This window comes from Coffea eugenioides, chromosome 9, assembly GCF_003713205.1.
Source record: "Coffea eugenioides isolate CCC68of chromosome 9, Ceug_1.0, whole genome shotgun sequence".
NCBI classification, from domain to species: domain Eukaryota; kingdom Viridiplantae; phylum Streptophyta; class Magnoliopsida; order Gentianales; family Rubiaceae; genus Coffea; species Coffea eugenioides.
In genome coordinates this window covers 36,793,300-36,809,754 of record NC_040043.1, presented here as the reverse complement: position 1 = coordinate 36,809,754, position 16,455 = coordinate 36,793,300, and the positions used below count along the sequence as shown (strand labels likewise).

The window sequence follows — 16,455 nt, the reverse complement described above, 5'->3', positions numbered from 1 at the left end:
GATTAATTTTAATTTTAATTCGTGGAGATTGAGTGCAAATAATAAAACGGTGTGCAAATCAAATCAGGCTGGAAACCTTAACTAATAGTTTTAGTTACAGAAGTGGCAGACGATACATTTCCTTCGATGGTATCACATTTCCGGTGAAGAATAGCATGTATAGCTGAGTGATACAATTGGCATGCACATGAAAGCGTGCTTGCAGCATCCAATTATGCAGGGACACAAAATTTTCTGAACGATTATCAGTAATAATCTTTGAGGAACAGCTTTGGCAAAGAAGGAATAAAAGATACCAAATAAAATTCAGATATTATCATCTAAATGTAAAATTGTATTTATATTTTCCTACGCTTCAAAGTGCATAATAACGTTACACACACTAAGTAGTGACACGCCAACAACCATACTCGATCTCTATATACTAATTAGAAAATGTTTATGGATTTGTTTTGAACAGTCATTCATATATTAATTAGAAAATTAAAGTTAATAAGATAAAGTGTATATTCATATGCTAGATTAAATGTGATTTATTTGTGTTAATGATTATCAATTGGGTACTTATTAAAAATACCAAATGTCGATACAGACATGTCAAAAAAAAAAATTTCGGTAAGTAGTTAATCTCCCAGTTGCAATATGTAAATGTGTACACATTTAATGGTTGAAGAAATTTTGATACATGAGAGCACTGACTACGGGGTAGTTTGTGAAAATTGACTTTGAATGTTGAAGAGACGAAGTAAACTTGGCAAAGTCAAGTCGATGAGGAGACTTAATTTAGGCCATTAAATCTTGAAGAGAGAAATGCGTCCATATCTATAAAACTTTTAATTCAGAGACCTAATTAAAGCTGTTAGCTATACATAGTTTTGAAGCAGCATTAGACTTGCTCTTAAGGAAACAAAATGCTGGGAAAAGCAGCCTCAAGGTCAAGGGTGATCTTCACCCTGTTGTGGGTTATTACTCTCGTCCTTCTCTTTCAGACACTTGTCGCACCTCGGCCTCAGAATTTTTCTCCGACCTTAAATTGTGATTTGGGGTGAGTATCATCCCTCCTCCTATCTTCCATTTTCACAGCCTACATTGTGCTTAACTTATTTTGATCGATACTCCAAACTAAATTGATCGATACTCCAAACTAAATTGATCTCTCTCTCTCTCTCTCTCTCTCTCTCTCTCTCTCTCTCTCTCTCTCTCTCTCTCTCTCTCTCTCATCTTGTTATATCACATGATCCCTGCAATTCAACTCTATATTGTTGTGAAAAAAAAAAGTGTATATTTTGTAGTCATAGTCTCCAATCGATGATCTTGTTACCGCTTGCCTATAAAGTGCCTTAGCCCACCCCATGAATGATTTGGCAACCCTATTAGAATGTTTGATGACTTCTTTAAAATCCATTTAAAATCCCTACTATACATTCATTTCCATTTTTGTGAACATACTCTTTTGGTGTACAGAACGGATGTTAGCTAGTATACATTTATAGAAAATTTCTTTGACAACTTATATTTCAGAAATTTAGTATTTTCCAATTTAATTAAACAGTTTTAATAAACAAACATTCAAGACAGTTTCCTTTTCGGTGTTGGATAGCCATATATACTTGATGCATATTGGTGCTGCCTTATAAAATTCCGCTCGACTAACTTCTGTTTTATCATGCACCCCCATCCATAAAAGTGATAAACCAAGGCCACATTCCAGGATTTTTCTGCTTATTAGATTTACATGCATATAATACTAGTTTCTCACATTTGTTTAACTCTCTTAATTTCCTGAAACTACAGAGGTGTAGACCCAAGCTGCTCTCCTCGCGGTCCACATCCGTAGGGGATTTTGGTAATTAGCATCTCCAACGTCTTGGTCCTTACAACAAGTGGTTTTCTACTGGCTTCTCCACTAATTTTAGTTAACAGTTGTTTGACAATTATTGTGATTATTTATTAATGGGTGTCACAATTTAGATTCTTGCTGCTATGTGGTAGGAGAATATTTCCCATGCATAGTGCTGCTGTATTTCAGTTTCTTCAAGATATTAAAAGGAGTTTCTTTATGTATGTCGGAAATGTTGATTGTATAAAGTTTTGTGTATTTGTTTGTGAAGCTGGATTATTGTGACGACCCTACCTCTCTCTAGGGTGTACTCCAGGGTTTAGCGGACCGTCAGCCCAACTTTTGCCAAGACTCACTCACTCACTTCAAGAAAATAAGTGATAACTTCTAAAGGGAAATGAAACAAGAGTTCCAAATTTAGAATGTACATTTATGCTCAAATCTATCTCAAATATTCATACATTCCTCAAAATACAATAAAAGATTTAAGATCCAGATGACTTTCAACTCTAATCAAGTACTAGCGCGAGTACAATTCACAAAAACCAAAAACTAGACGACACTAGCCTGTACCAACCTAACGCCCATGCTCGTACCCCCTATAAGGAAAACAAAGCTAATAGGGTAAACCAAAACTCAGTGAGATTCCAAACATCATGCAAGAATCAAGTAGCAAGTTGACCACTATGTAAAACTTGAAATATCAAAGTAGCAAGCATAAGAATTCATAAAAGTGGACAATAACACTTCAAATAACAAATCAATAGATATCCAACATTTCCAGGTAAAAGGATACAGTAGTTCTTGCAAGTTAACACCACCATAGCTTCACCAAGTAGTAGTTGACACTCCGTCAACTTTCAAGTAGAGTAACCAGTCCAGTAGATCACCACTTAACTCCAATCTCCATCCACCAATCAACCCCCTACTGGGCCCGAACTCCAAAATAACAGTGGTGGTAATATTCGAGTATACCGAATCCAGTGAACCATATCCAAAGGATTACACAATAAACAATTAGCGATAAAATATAAAAGTACCTATGGTTCGCCAGTCTCCTCGACCAAATCCTTACTGGCTCGATTCGACTGACTAACCAACAGGGTTAGGATCCCAGGCAATATTCAAGTCATACACATCTATATATATCAAATCATTTGTAACCAATGCACAGTAATAAATCACATGTGCGATAAAGTACACCCTTGCCCTATCAAACAAAGTGATTCATTCAAGTAATAAGTTCAAACATGCATTTGAAAACACTCACTAATGATTTATTGCTTTCCAAAATCAAACTTTAGTTCAAATCCTTGGCTGGAGTCCAAATCTGCGATAAAATACCGTTTACCAATTTACAATCAACTAGGGTTTCAAAATATGGGAGTTTCGCTTAAAGAAAACCAAGTGAATAGAACGCATTTAAGTGGCACTCGTTTTACTTATCAAATCCTAGAAAATTCATGCTTGCTCTTTTGTTTTCGATAAAGAAGCGATTAAAATGTTTAAGTTCACAACTTGGTTGAAGAAACTAGGAAATCGTGTTTAAAGTGGTTACTACTTTATCTTTGAAAAATATACACTTTTGACCAAAATTTTCGCTTATAAGTCACCCACAAGGTCAACCTAAGCATCCCTACATAACTAAGTCCCAAATTGAGCACAAGTCACACACTTATTTCTACTTTCACTCACTTATCCCACGAGAGAAAAATCGGGCAGCGTTTTCTTTGTGTTTACCAATTTTTCCAGCCATACAAGGCTTCATTTTCTTTCCAAAACAGCTCCAAATCAACACTACAAGTAAGAATATAAAGATAGCTCTTGATCTAGGCCATAAAACCGTCCAACTATAGCTCATTTCTAGCAAATAATCATCCAATACCAAAGTTGGAAAATTCTTAAAAAAGCTGAAATTTCCTCTTTTAAAACTAAAAAGTCACAATAAGGCTACTAATCACCTCACAAGTCCAAAGCCAAGCTCAAAACCAACATATTATAGTTAAACAACATAAATAAGGCTGAAAATTGCAAAACTCCTAGCTGAAATTTCACTAATCTACACCAAACCTGGAGTATCATCGATAATATTCCAAGATTCAAGTCATCTACACCATATTTTGCAAGAATAAGAAAGAGAAAGGAAGTTGTTGAACTTATACCTTCAAAGAAGTGAAAAATCAAGCTATTTATCCAAAAAAACTCTCCACTACAAGCTTCCTAACTCCCTTGGTACTAGTTTAATCGGTTTAGTTTTTGTGATTTCAACTCAAACAAAACAAAATCAAGATGAAGTTGGATGTTTCTCCTCTCTTTTTTTCCCTCAAATGGTTCGGCCAACATGAAGAAAAAATGGAAGAAAACTTAGCCAAAAAGAAAGATAAGAAGAAAGGAATGTCTTGGCGAAATATCTCTTTGATTGCCAATACTTGGTAATCAAGTTTCTTTTTTTTCTCACCTTTTCTTAGTCAAAGATTTCGGCTGGATTAAGGGTTAATTTAGGGATGATTAGATGAAATAAAAACAAGAAGATTTGGGTAAGAAAGTATTGATCAAGTGGTGTACTCAACCGGTAACAAACGGCGCACATCGGTTCAAGCCTATTTCCTTGAATCTCTTGTACTTTTGTTTTAACTTATAATTCACTAACTTATTATTAGTACTTCTAATCACACAATTTCTCTTACTTAATACTCGCTCTTATCCACCATATTTAGTACACACATCTTATCAACTGACCACACTATCAAAATGTGCAAAAACCCTAATTTACCTTAACTATAAGAGTAAAAGTAAAACTTTCGATTTTATGATGTATTATAACTATTGAGAAAGTAAATTAGTAGTAAAGAAATTATAAATGAACTTATTCAAAATAAAAAAGAATTATAAGGAAAATATAGGTGAATTTTCAAGTGCTCGGTCTTTTCTTTTTTGGAAAAGGTAAAACAAACAAGCACTAAAATTCAGAATTTTGAAATCAAAGTAAAGATTGAAGATAATGAATATTCGGTTGACCTTTTCAAGAGAATCGTGTCCCAGCATCCAGACACGATCCCCGGATCCCCGGAAAAGAAAATTTTCAAATCGAAGCACCCTACAGCTACAGTCGCCTGTGCACGCCTCAAGCTGGTTGTCCAATACGAAAACAAGTAATGGCAAAATTGTTCACAATATTAGATCGATTGGGTCTTTCAAATTTAATGCTTCGAAGCCATACATATACAGATTTAATGTAGCATAATTTTTTGAAAATTGTAATAATTTTACTCATAACTTTTAAATACATATTGGCTATTCACACGTACAAATTTATGTGTATAATTTTAGCTTTTAGTCATACTTTTAGAAAAGAATCTGTAAATATGAGTGTACATAATATTCCATACAATGGCCGTATGTTGAAAGTAAAATATAACATTCATTAGCTTAAACCTGCTTCCACAGTGGTAAATTCCGGATTCCAAATCAAAATGATTGACGTTCAAATCAGGCCAATTTTTTGTTAAAATAAAAAAATGATTCGAACAAAATATCTTTCGGATTTCCAAAAATAAGAAAAACATAGCAAAGACACATACATGCCAGAAATATATAGTCAGAACCCAGAAAAATGAAATAACTTGAGACAATCTACAGTTTTGGTGAGTGTCTTTGGATCCATAATTTCATAAAAATAGGAAAAAAATACATTTAATAATTTTATAATACAACGTATACCTGTCGCATAAATAGCCCAAAGATAGAATAGAGTGATGAAAAAGGTTAATGCGTCTCACAATTGCATGGTACACAGAGTCCGTGTCCGACAGGACAGCTACACTTGGGACTCGGGGCACGGACGGTTGCAGTGCAACCGTCCCAGGCGATTTTGGTCATTATCAACTGCGCGTAACTTTCTTTGTACATCGCGTAACTTTTTTTTTCACAGGATGTATTTTCACAACAGATAGTGGTGGGCCCCACACTTGATGCGAAAATCGAGTTACATGGTGTAATCTCAGCCGCACAAAATTTTGAGGGCAAATCTTGACCCTTAACCGTGCAGTATGACCGTCTCTGCCCCAAATCCCTACACTTGTGTACTGCAACTGAATTATGTCCCAGCTTCTAAAGTCGATTCAGCAAAGAAAATTTTCGAATGGAAGCTCCCAATAAAGCAACAATTGCCTATTCTACTTGAATGCTAGCTAGTACATTTAACAAAGTGTAAGAAGCGAAAAAAAATAAATAAATAAAATAAAATTCACTGCCTCAAGGCCACAATTGGGCAGTCAATAATTAAAGTATATTTGTGATCAAAATAAAATCTAAGATGGGTGTAATTAAACCCGGTTCCCATAGTGGTGTAATAAAAGAAATTCTAATTAGAGCCTCGACAATCACCAGTAGTTGCGAGGCACGTTTACAGTACAATTTTCCTTGTGTATATCAATTCTTGAAACATTGACCCAAGTAGCAAATATAGAAAACGAAAAAGAAAATCCACCCATGGCTGCGTTCCAGATGAATCGCACCATTAGGTAAATTAAGCAATCGGCAACCATTTTCGCACAGTTCTTAAGGAGAGGAGACCATTGATAGCTTGGAAAATGGTCTGTGTATGCCTACAAATTGTTTGTTAGATATGAAAAGAATTAACGCTGAAATTGTTCACATCGATATGACCTATTGAGTCCAACAAATTGCAATGCTTACCACGTTCAATGGACTTTGGACAAGGCATGTCTATAAAAGGAGAAATCAAGGCCTAAAACTTGAGAGCATAAAAAATGTAAAGTAGCGTAGATGGAAATTAGAATGGTTTGAAAAGCAGCCTTTAGAGCCATCTCCAGTGCCCTGTTGTGGATTATTATTCTCTTCCATCTGTTTGAGACGCCAATGCCGTTTAATTGTCGAGGTAACTGTTGTCTGCCTGGCAGGAGTGGCCCGAGTGGGTGAGTATTTGATAGGGATATAATTATGCAGTTTATTTATGGTTATTTGGTCTTAATTTTGGCAGTTTATTATGCAAAGTATTGGATTTCTGCCCAGATTTGGTATTTGTGTTATTTGCAGGCGAAGTGGTGTTAAAAGTGACAAAAAGAGACAAATTCCAGAAGACTAGGCATTATAAGGCGTGCCCACGCCAGACAAGGTAGAGTTGCGTGAAAAAAACGGACCACGGGCCCTATCCCTTGGACTACCACCTTTCTTTGGAAACAAATTCTGAACTTACGTGGGATTAGGAAGCCTTTTGAATGAAGACTTTTGGCAGCAACACTATAAATAAAAAGACAACAATAGACTAGGGCATCTGGGTCTTGGACTTTTCTCTGCTTTTGTTTTCTTCGTTGTTAGGAGACTAGCAGCGGCATACTTTTTACTACTTCCTCAATCAACAAAAACTCCATGAAAACTCTGAATTGCTTCATGATTATGCGGCAAGGTTAGTTCTTTTATCTAGTTGAGGAATAAATCAAGGATCAGGGCACCATAACTGTGAGATCGTTTTAATTGTTTATTTTTAATTTATATGTTCATGGGTATTTGATTATTCGCTATTTTTCCCTGAGTTATTATTGTTTAGATTTATTGGATAATTAGGCCTGTTATTCGAGTGTCTAAATAATTGATAGCCAATTAGGATGTTGGCGCGTCGCCTTTAAGCATCTTGATTAGTGGCAAACGAGACAATTTCACCGCCTCGCAAGCGGTCTAATTTGGATCGTGGGGATAATTAATCTAGCCTAAATAAACTCGCATGTGTGTTTGTCATCTAGAATTGGGTCTTTCTAATGTCTAATGTTGTGGCTACATTAAATCCTGTAAGCGTTTCTGGGGTTGTCTAGTCACAAGAGAGTAGTTTATGAGCGTCTCTTGACTACCATAAAAGTAAGGAAAGATTGGTGGTTGGGTGCGTCGCTTGACCACTATAACCAGTTTATTCGTGAGTATATGAATTGTCCCTTGTATCCGTGATCAGTTGTGTGCTTCGGTGCCAAGATTAATTCCTTGACTAGGTTGTAACAATTAATTGTTTATTTCATTCTTGAGTTATTGCATCCATTGTGATTGTTCGTTTAGTGATTTTAAGTCTTTAATTTGTTTCATTTATCTATCTCTCTTTCAAAAACCCCCCAATTATCTGTGTGTGATAAATCTACCAGTTCCCTGTGGAGACGATCCTACTCACCACGATACTCATTCAGTTTCGGTAGTAGGTCTAATACAAATTTTATTTTTGGTGGTTTGACACCCACCAAATTTTGGCGCCGTTGTCGGGAACCTGGTGCTTTAAGTGACTTATTGCACAGGCTTTAGTTTTTATTTTTATTTTATTTTATGCCTCGATCTTCTCATACAGGAGAATTAGAATTTGATCCAGAGATCGAGAAGACTACAAGAAGGTTGACCAAGGAGACAAAGTTGCGTAAACAACAAGATTCAACGTCACCTTCAGAATCTGAGCGAGAGTTTGTTTCCAGTGATTCATCAAGTGAATCTGAAGAAGAAGAAGCGCATAATCCCCGAGTAGCAATGGCAGCCCCAAAGACTTTGAGGGAGTTGGCAACTCCGAACGTGAACCAACAGCCATTATGCATTATATTTCCTAACACGGAAGAGGCATTTGAGCTTAAATCTGATCTTATTCACTTACTTCCTACTTTTCGTGGTATTGCAGGTGAAGACCCACATAAACACGTGAAAGAATTTCATGTGGTGTGCTCCACAATGAAACCTCAAGGAGTCACTGAGGACCACATCAAGTTGAGAGCCTTCCCTTTCTCTTTGGTAGATAAGGCTAAAGATTGGTTATTTTACCTGCCATCAGGATCCATCACTACGTGGGAAGACTTGAAGAGAAGATTCCTCGAGAAATTTTTTTCTGCCTCTAGAGCCGCCAATATAAGGAAACAAATATGTGGAGTTAGGCAGGCGAATGGGGAAATTCTATATGAGTACTGGGAGCGCTTTAAACAACTGTGTGCCAGCTGCCCGCATTATCAAATCCCTGACCAGTTCTTAATACAATATTTCTACGAGAGATTATCACCCATGGATAGGAACATGTTAGATGCAGCCAGTGGCGGTGCTCTGGTTAGCAAGACCACAGACGAAGCCACGTTATTGATCTCCACCATGGCTGAAAATTCCCAACAATTTGGAGTGAGAGCTGATGGAGCAATAAGAAGGGTCAATGAAGTGAATCACTCTGACTTAGAGGGTAAACTATCTGAGCTTACCTCTCTGGTGCGTCAAATGGCAAGGGGGCAATTACCATCGGTGAAGACTTGTGGTATCTGTGCGGCTCCCGGACACATGACTGACATGTACCCAACTCTCCAGGAGGATTCACTTGAACAAGCCAACTTAGTGGGAGATTTTTCTGGACCACCTCCACGAAGGAATGATCCTTTTGCACCCAATTACAACCCAGGGTGGCGAAATCATCCTAACTTTAGCTATGCTTCAAAACCCCCTGGTTTTCAACAATATTTCCAACCACGGCCACCAGTGCAACAACCATCCACTTCCAATTCAAACATGACTCTTGAAGATATGGTGAAGTCACTGGCTCAAAGCACCAGTCAATTGCAGCAGGAGTCTCACAGATTTCAACAGGAGACTCGTGCTAGCATTAGGAATTTGGAAGCACAAATGTCCCAATTGGAAACTTCCATGAGCAACCTGGAAAATAGCAATAGAGGGAAGTTACCATCTCAAGTAATTCCTAATCCCAAGGAGAATGCCAGTGCAATGCAATTACGGAGTGGCAAGGAGATACAGTCTCCTAGGCGTGCCCACGCTAGAGAAGAAGAAGTGCCCAGGAAGGTGGAAGAGGAAGAAGAGAAACAATCCTCCGAAGTCTCAAAGAAAGTTGACATTCCTCCTCCTTTTCCTGGCAGGTTTACAAAGGCTAAAAAGGAAGAATCTGAGAAAGAGATTTTGGACACCTTCAGGAAAGTGGAGATCAATATTCCTTTGCTGGATGCGATTAGGCAATTGCCTAAATATACTAAATTTTTGAAGGGCTTATACACTAATCGCAATAAGTTGAGTCTGGATGACAAGGTGAAGGTGGGGAAGACTGTCTCAGCGATGTTTCAAAAGAAGTTGCCCCAGAAATGCAAGGATCCAGGTATGTTTACTATACCATGCATAATTGGCAATCAAAGAATTGAAAAAAGCATGCTTGACTTAGGTGCTTCAATAAATGTCATGCCTCTTTCAATTTTTAAAGTTTTGAATTTAGGACCCCTCAAAGAAACTAGGGTAATCATTCAACTGGCAGATAGGTCTAATGTCTACTCTGAGGGCCTAGTTGAAGATGTTCTAGTAAAGGTCAATGAATTCATTTTTCCTGTGGATTTTTACATTGTTGATATGAATGATGAATACTCTACTAATTCAGCAGTGATTCTTTTGGGTAGACCCTTCATGAGTATAGCAAGGACTAAAATAGATGTACATGAAGGGACTTTATCTGTGGAATTTGATGGAGAGAATGTCACTTTCAATATTTTTGATGCAATGAAGCATCTTGTGGATACTGAGTCTGTAAATTTTGTTGGCATGACTAACACCATCGTGCAAGAGAATTTTGAACAGAATTTCATGGGGGACAAGTTGGACTTTGTCTTACAACAAGGCAAGACCAATTTGGAAGTGGATGACATGGAGGAGGAGGAAGTCAAAGAAGCTATCATGTCCTTACATTCACTACATCCGCTTCCAGGCAGGTTTGAAAATTCTTTTCTACCATTACCCACTTCTAATGAAAGAATTCTACCTTCTGTTCAACAGGCACCTAATGTGGAATTGAAGGAACTGCCCGAGCATTTGAAATATGCTTACTTGGGAGATAACAAGACTTTGCCTGTAATCATTGCCAATGATTTAACTGCGTTGCAAGAAGAGAGGCTCTTACGGGTCTTACGGGAATTTAAACCAGCAATTGGATGGACGTTAGCAGACATCAAAGGCATCAATCCATCCATTTGCATGCATCACATCCTTTTGGAGTCGGACGCAAAACCCGTGAAAGAGCATCAACGCAAGCTCAATCCTGCAATGAAGGAGGTGGCGATGAAAGAGATTCTCAAACTCTTAGAATTAGGAATTATTTTTCCTATTTCTGACAGCCAGTGGGTAAGTCCAGTCCATGTTGTTCCCAAGAAGACTGGAATCACATTGGTGAAAAATGAAAAGAATGAGTTAGTGCCAATGAAATTGCAAAATGGGTGGAGAATGTGCATTGACTTTAGGAAGTTAAATGCCGCAACTAGGAAAGACCACTTTCCGCTCCCATTTATTGATGAAATGCTTGAGAGATTGGCAGGTAAGTGTTTCTTTTGCTTTTTAGATGGTTACTCTGGATATTATCAAATTATTGTTGCTCAAGAGGACCAACATAAAACCACTTTTACCTGCCCTTTTGGAACTTTTACATATCGTCGTATGCCTTTTGGTTTGTGTACTGCTCCTGGAACATTTCAAAGATGCATGATGAGTATTTTCTCTGATATGATTGATAATTGCATTGAAATTTTCATGGATGATTTTACAGTATATGGTGATTCTTTTGATCAGTGCCTAGACCATTTAACAAAGGTTTTGAAAAGATGCATTGAAACAAACTTGGTTCTTAATTATGAAAAATGTCATTTCATGGTTAAGGAAGGCATAGTTTTGGGCCATGTTGTTTCATCAAGGGGTATTGAGGTTGATAAGGCTAAAATTGATTTGATTACTAGTCTACCTTACCCTACTAATGTCAAGGATATTCGTAGTTTTCTAGGCCATGCAGGTTTTTACAGGCGTTTCATAAAAGATTTTTCAAAAATTGCTCAACCGTTGTCTCGCCTGCTTCAAAAGAAGGTGCCATTCAACTTTGGAGATGATTGCAAATTGTCCTTTGACACACTCAAGGATATGTTGACCACGGCACCAATCATCCAACCCCCAGACTGGAAGCTATCCTTTGAGCTCATGTGTGACGCCAGTCAATATGCCGTAGGAGCTGTGCTTGGACAGCGGAGTGGGAAGTGTAGTCACGTGATATACTATGCATCAAAAACATTGACACCAGCTCAATGCAACTACACCACTACGGAGAAGGAGCTTTTAACTATTGTTTTCGCTTTTGAGAAATTTAGATCATATCTATTGAGGTCAAAAGTAACGGTTTACTCTGATCATGCAGCTTTGAAATATCTCCTGTCAAAAAAGGAGTCCAAGCCAAGACTCATTCGTTGGGTGCTCTTGCTGCAAGAATTTGACTGGGAGATCAAGGATCGGAGAGGGGTGGATAATTCAGTAGCTGACCATTTGAGTAGATTGATAAGAGAGGAGAAAGCAGTTCCCATATCTGAGGTATTTCCTGATGAACATCTATTCTATCTCAAAGGTAAGGAACCTTGGTATGCAAATATTGTGAACTTTTTGGTCAGTCATAAATTTCCTATTGGCATGAGTAAGAGTAAGAGAGATAAGATAGTCCATGATTCTCGATACTATATTTGGGACGAGCCATATCTGTGGAGAATAGGTTCTGATCAAATTATTCGTAGATGTGTACCTGAAAGTGAAACTCCTTCTATCCTTGCTCATTGTCATAATTATGCATGTGGTGCCCATTTTGGACCTAAGAGAACTGCTAGAAAAATCCTTGATTGTGGCTTTTATTGGGAAACATTGTTTCGTGATGCTTATGCATTTTGTAAAAGCTGTGAAAAATGTCAAAAATTTGGGAGTTTGTCTCATAGGGATGAAATGCTTCAAGTGCCTATGTTATTTTGTGAAGTATTTGATGTTTGGGGTATGGACTTTATGGGACCTTTTCCTAACTCTTTTGGATTTTTGTATATTTTGTTAGCAGTTGACTATGTATCGAAATGGGTAGAAGCAAAAGCTACCCGGACTAATGATTCTCAAGTTGTTGTAGGATTTCTCAAATCCCACATTTTTAATAGATTCGGGGTGCCGAGAGCCATCATCAGTGATCAAGGTACCCATTTCTGCAATCGCACCATTGCAGCTCTCATGAGAAAATATGGAGTGCACCATCGTGTGAGTACAACATATCATCCTCAGACCAATGGGCAAACTGAAGTCTCCAATCGAGAGATCAAGAGCATATTGGAGAAAACGGTTAACCCCAACCGTAAGGATTGGAGCTTGCGATTGGATGATGCTTTGTGGGCATATCGAACGGCGTATAAAACGCCTATTGGAATGTCCCCATATAGGTTGGTGTTTGGTAAGATGTGTCATTTACCTGTGGCTATTGAGCATCGTGCATTCTGGGCAGTCAAGCAATACAATTTGCATGCGGATAGAGATGGCAAAGAGAGAAAGCTCCAACTCCAGGAGTTGGAGGAAATTCGTCTTGAAGCATATGACAATGCACGTTTGTACAAAGAGCGTACCAAGCAGTTTTATGACCACCTATTGCGTGCGAAACACTTTTCCCCAGGACAAATGGTACTCTTGTTCAATTCACGGTTGAAATTCATGCCAGGTAAGTTAAAATCCCGTTGGATTGGGCCATATGTTGTAGTCAATGTCTTTCCCAATGGTGTGGTTGAAATCCAGAGTTTCGAGACTAATAAGAGTTTTACGGTTAATGGTCATCGTTTAAAACCGTTTGTTGATGTTTCAGACATTGGCACTGTGGAAGAGGTACACTTGATAGATCCTATCTATGCCTAATTGCTCATTGTGGAGTAGTCTAGCCAAAGACGTTAAAGAAAGGCGCTTCTTGGGAGGCAACCCAAGGCCTCCATTTTTTTTTTGTTATAGTTCTCTTTCATTTTTCGTTGATTTTGGGTTGTTTTGTTTCATTGCAAGTGTTGGGCAGAAGACTCTGCCTTATAAGGCGTGGTCACGCCTTACAGCAACTCTAGTCGACTCTGGGGACACAGACTTGGATTTACAAGGCATGCCCGCGCCCTATAAGTGATGCTCTTGAACACCGTAGACATGCTTGGGCAGAAGACTCTGCCTTATAAGGCGTGGTCACGCCTTACAGCAACACTTCCAGTCCCTGACACCTCCTCTATCATGGTGTTTTGCTGCAGTTTTATTCATTCAGGGAAGTTTTTTGCTCCCTTCACTTGACTTCCACTTTTCGTTCTTACATTGAGTACAATGTAGAATTTAGGTGTGGGGGGGAGTAATCTAGCTTTTCCTTCTTACTACTTTTCTTTCTTCCCAAAAAAAAAAAAAAACCTTTACCATGTCTTTTGGATTTTTATGGTTAGCCCTGATAAGCAATGGCTAGATTTTCAAATTTAACTATTGTTACGGTTTTAGATGATAATATGTTAAGTATGATATGGTAAAATTTTAGGATGACTCTCTGGTAAATATTTGAGATTTTTGTGACTCTTGCCATTTCTCTTGGTTAACTTTTCTAGGCATTGTAAATATTTTTCTGACATTTTTGTGTGAACTGGTTCAATTATTAATCTTAGTTCTCCATGTTAAGGAAATGAAGCAGGCTTGCATGGTTTTAATTTTACTTGGGTGTTTATTTGTGAATAATATTCGGCTATACTCCGCTGGTTATCATTGACTAGTAACCGGGGATCCAGACAAAGGTAGGTGATACTTACCCTGATTTCAAAAGTTTAAAGTGAAATTTTTGTTATCGATTATATTTTTACATGTTAATTTGAATTGTTTTTTTATTAAATGATTTACTTGACTGTTTAAGCAAGTTCTATTTTGACTATAAAAAAAAAAGGATCATGTGACTTATCTGAAACTTCTTGATATGTTATTATATACCAAATGAGCTGTATCTTTTATGAAATCAAGAACTATGTGTGTAACTTGTGAAATGAATTTATATCAAGAAAAGTTCAAAATAGTCATGGAATAGACAGTAGGGGCTATAGTCCTGTCTAATAGTTATGGTAGTCTGGTATAGAGTCCGGCCGATTGACCTATGTATGTAATGAGACCAATCAGTAGTCATGAAATCTATTGATCGCCCTCCTAGAAGGGGTTTAATCTCTAGGTTGAGTACTCAGTAGCCGGTCATTACATGTACTTGTTATGAGCTGATATGAAATGATTTATGAACTAATATGAAGAGACTTATGAGTTGATATGAAATGATTTATAACTTTATGATTTTCCATGTATAGTTATTAATAAGATACTTTTAAATTGCTTGTCACTCGTTACTATTGATTGTTTTATAAACAACGTTACTTTCATGATTATGAATGTGAACGATGTGCAAATGATTTGATTTATATCTATACATGTACCTATAAAGTTATGAATGCATGGTCCAACAGAGTGGTAGATATTACCTATTGAGCGATTAGTCGCTCAACCCATTTTTTACCATCTTTGCAGATTTTGAAAAGTATGAGTTGATTTACGTAAAAGATTCTGAGGATGACTTTTATTAGTTTTTAAGTGAACAGAAGTTAGCATGCTAGCTACTTCTAGTTAATTTCATTTGCTTTGTTTCTGCTGTTTCAACCAGAAAATAAATGTACAAATTTATTGGATATTCGTAAACTAACATTTATATGATGTTTGTATCGCACTTTATTTAGTTATACTATTTAGTACTTTTAAAGTTTAGTCTAGTTAAATGTTGACTTGAGAATACGGCGGACGTCGCGTGACGGGCACGTGCGGGCTTAGGGCGTAACACATACCCATCCCGCACCAATGTTCTTTCTATTCTTTTTTCTAGGAACATTTATTTCTTCAAAGTTTCCAAATGCAGATAACTATGTCCCCGAGCTCGGGGTTTAAATTTAATGTCACAATTCATATTTTATTTCCTCGCAGATTTATATTGAAATAATAAAATTATCCCTCCTAATAAGTCCAAACATTGCACTTGAATCTGACATTTTGTGCACATCTGATTGTAGGACCAAAAAATGGGTTGCAGCATTATCAGCACCATTATGTTGTATAGCAAATTGGACTTTATTGCCTTCTTTTGTATGTTTTGTAGGGAATGACAATCTTTTGACAAATATTAATCATACTTCACTTTTTATAACAACACTCCCACTATTATCTTTATTATATAATTTTATATTTAATAAACTACATAATTAAAAAAGATGGGGAGAAGACCATTATGAAAAAAATGAAATCCAATCTTTATTATCAAAGGTAAATCGATGAAAACTTTGGAACCTTCTTTTTATATTTTTGCATTGCATGTAGTTGACTCCTCACTCCCCAACCCCTAATGCCCCGTTTGCAGTACGGCATTGGAAAAGAGACATATGGAGCAAATTTGAACAAATCGGACGGACATGAAACAGCGTCGGACAAGCATGGCTGGAGCTTATTGTACCAGATATTACACATTCTTTTACTTGAAATTAGCTGCAACAGTAACAATTTCTCTTCTAGCATGCATATTCCCACTACATAATCGGTTTCCAGGCTTTTTTACACTACAAACACAAACTGCCCTTATTGCCAAACTGCCTTATTTCTTACACCAACATCTGAGATCATGATTGGATTCTGGAAATTCTATAGGGCTTCAACATATAGCAGCAATCCACATCTTTTGAATCCTAAGCAGCTTGTCAGCTGGTTTTCGTCTCACCACTGCCTGCACCAGCCAGCGCCTTCTTTAT

At 37.3% G+C, this 16,455-nt stretch overlaps 1 long non-coding RNA gene across 1 annotated transcript; it reads left to right on the top strand.

Moving 5' to 3' along the window:
• Positions 1-878: 878 nt before the first annotated feature.
• On the top strand, positions 879-2,064 carry LOC113748445. Its single transcript, XR_003464320.1, has 2 exons — positions 879-1,045; positions 1,795-2,064. It is a non-coding gene; the product is annotated as an uncharacterized LOC113748445 (long non-coding RNA).
• Positions 2,065-16,455: the final 14,391 nt, after the last annotated feature.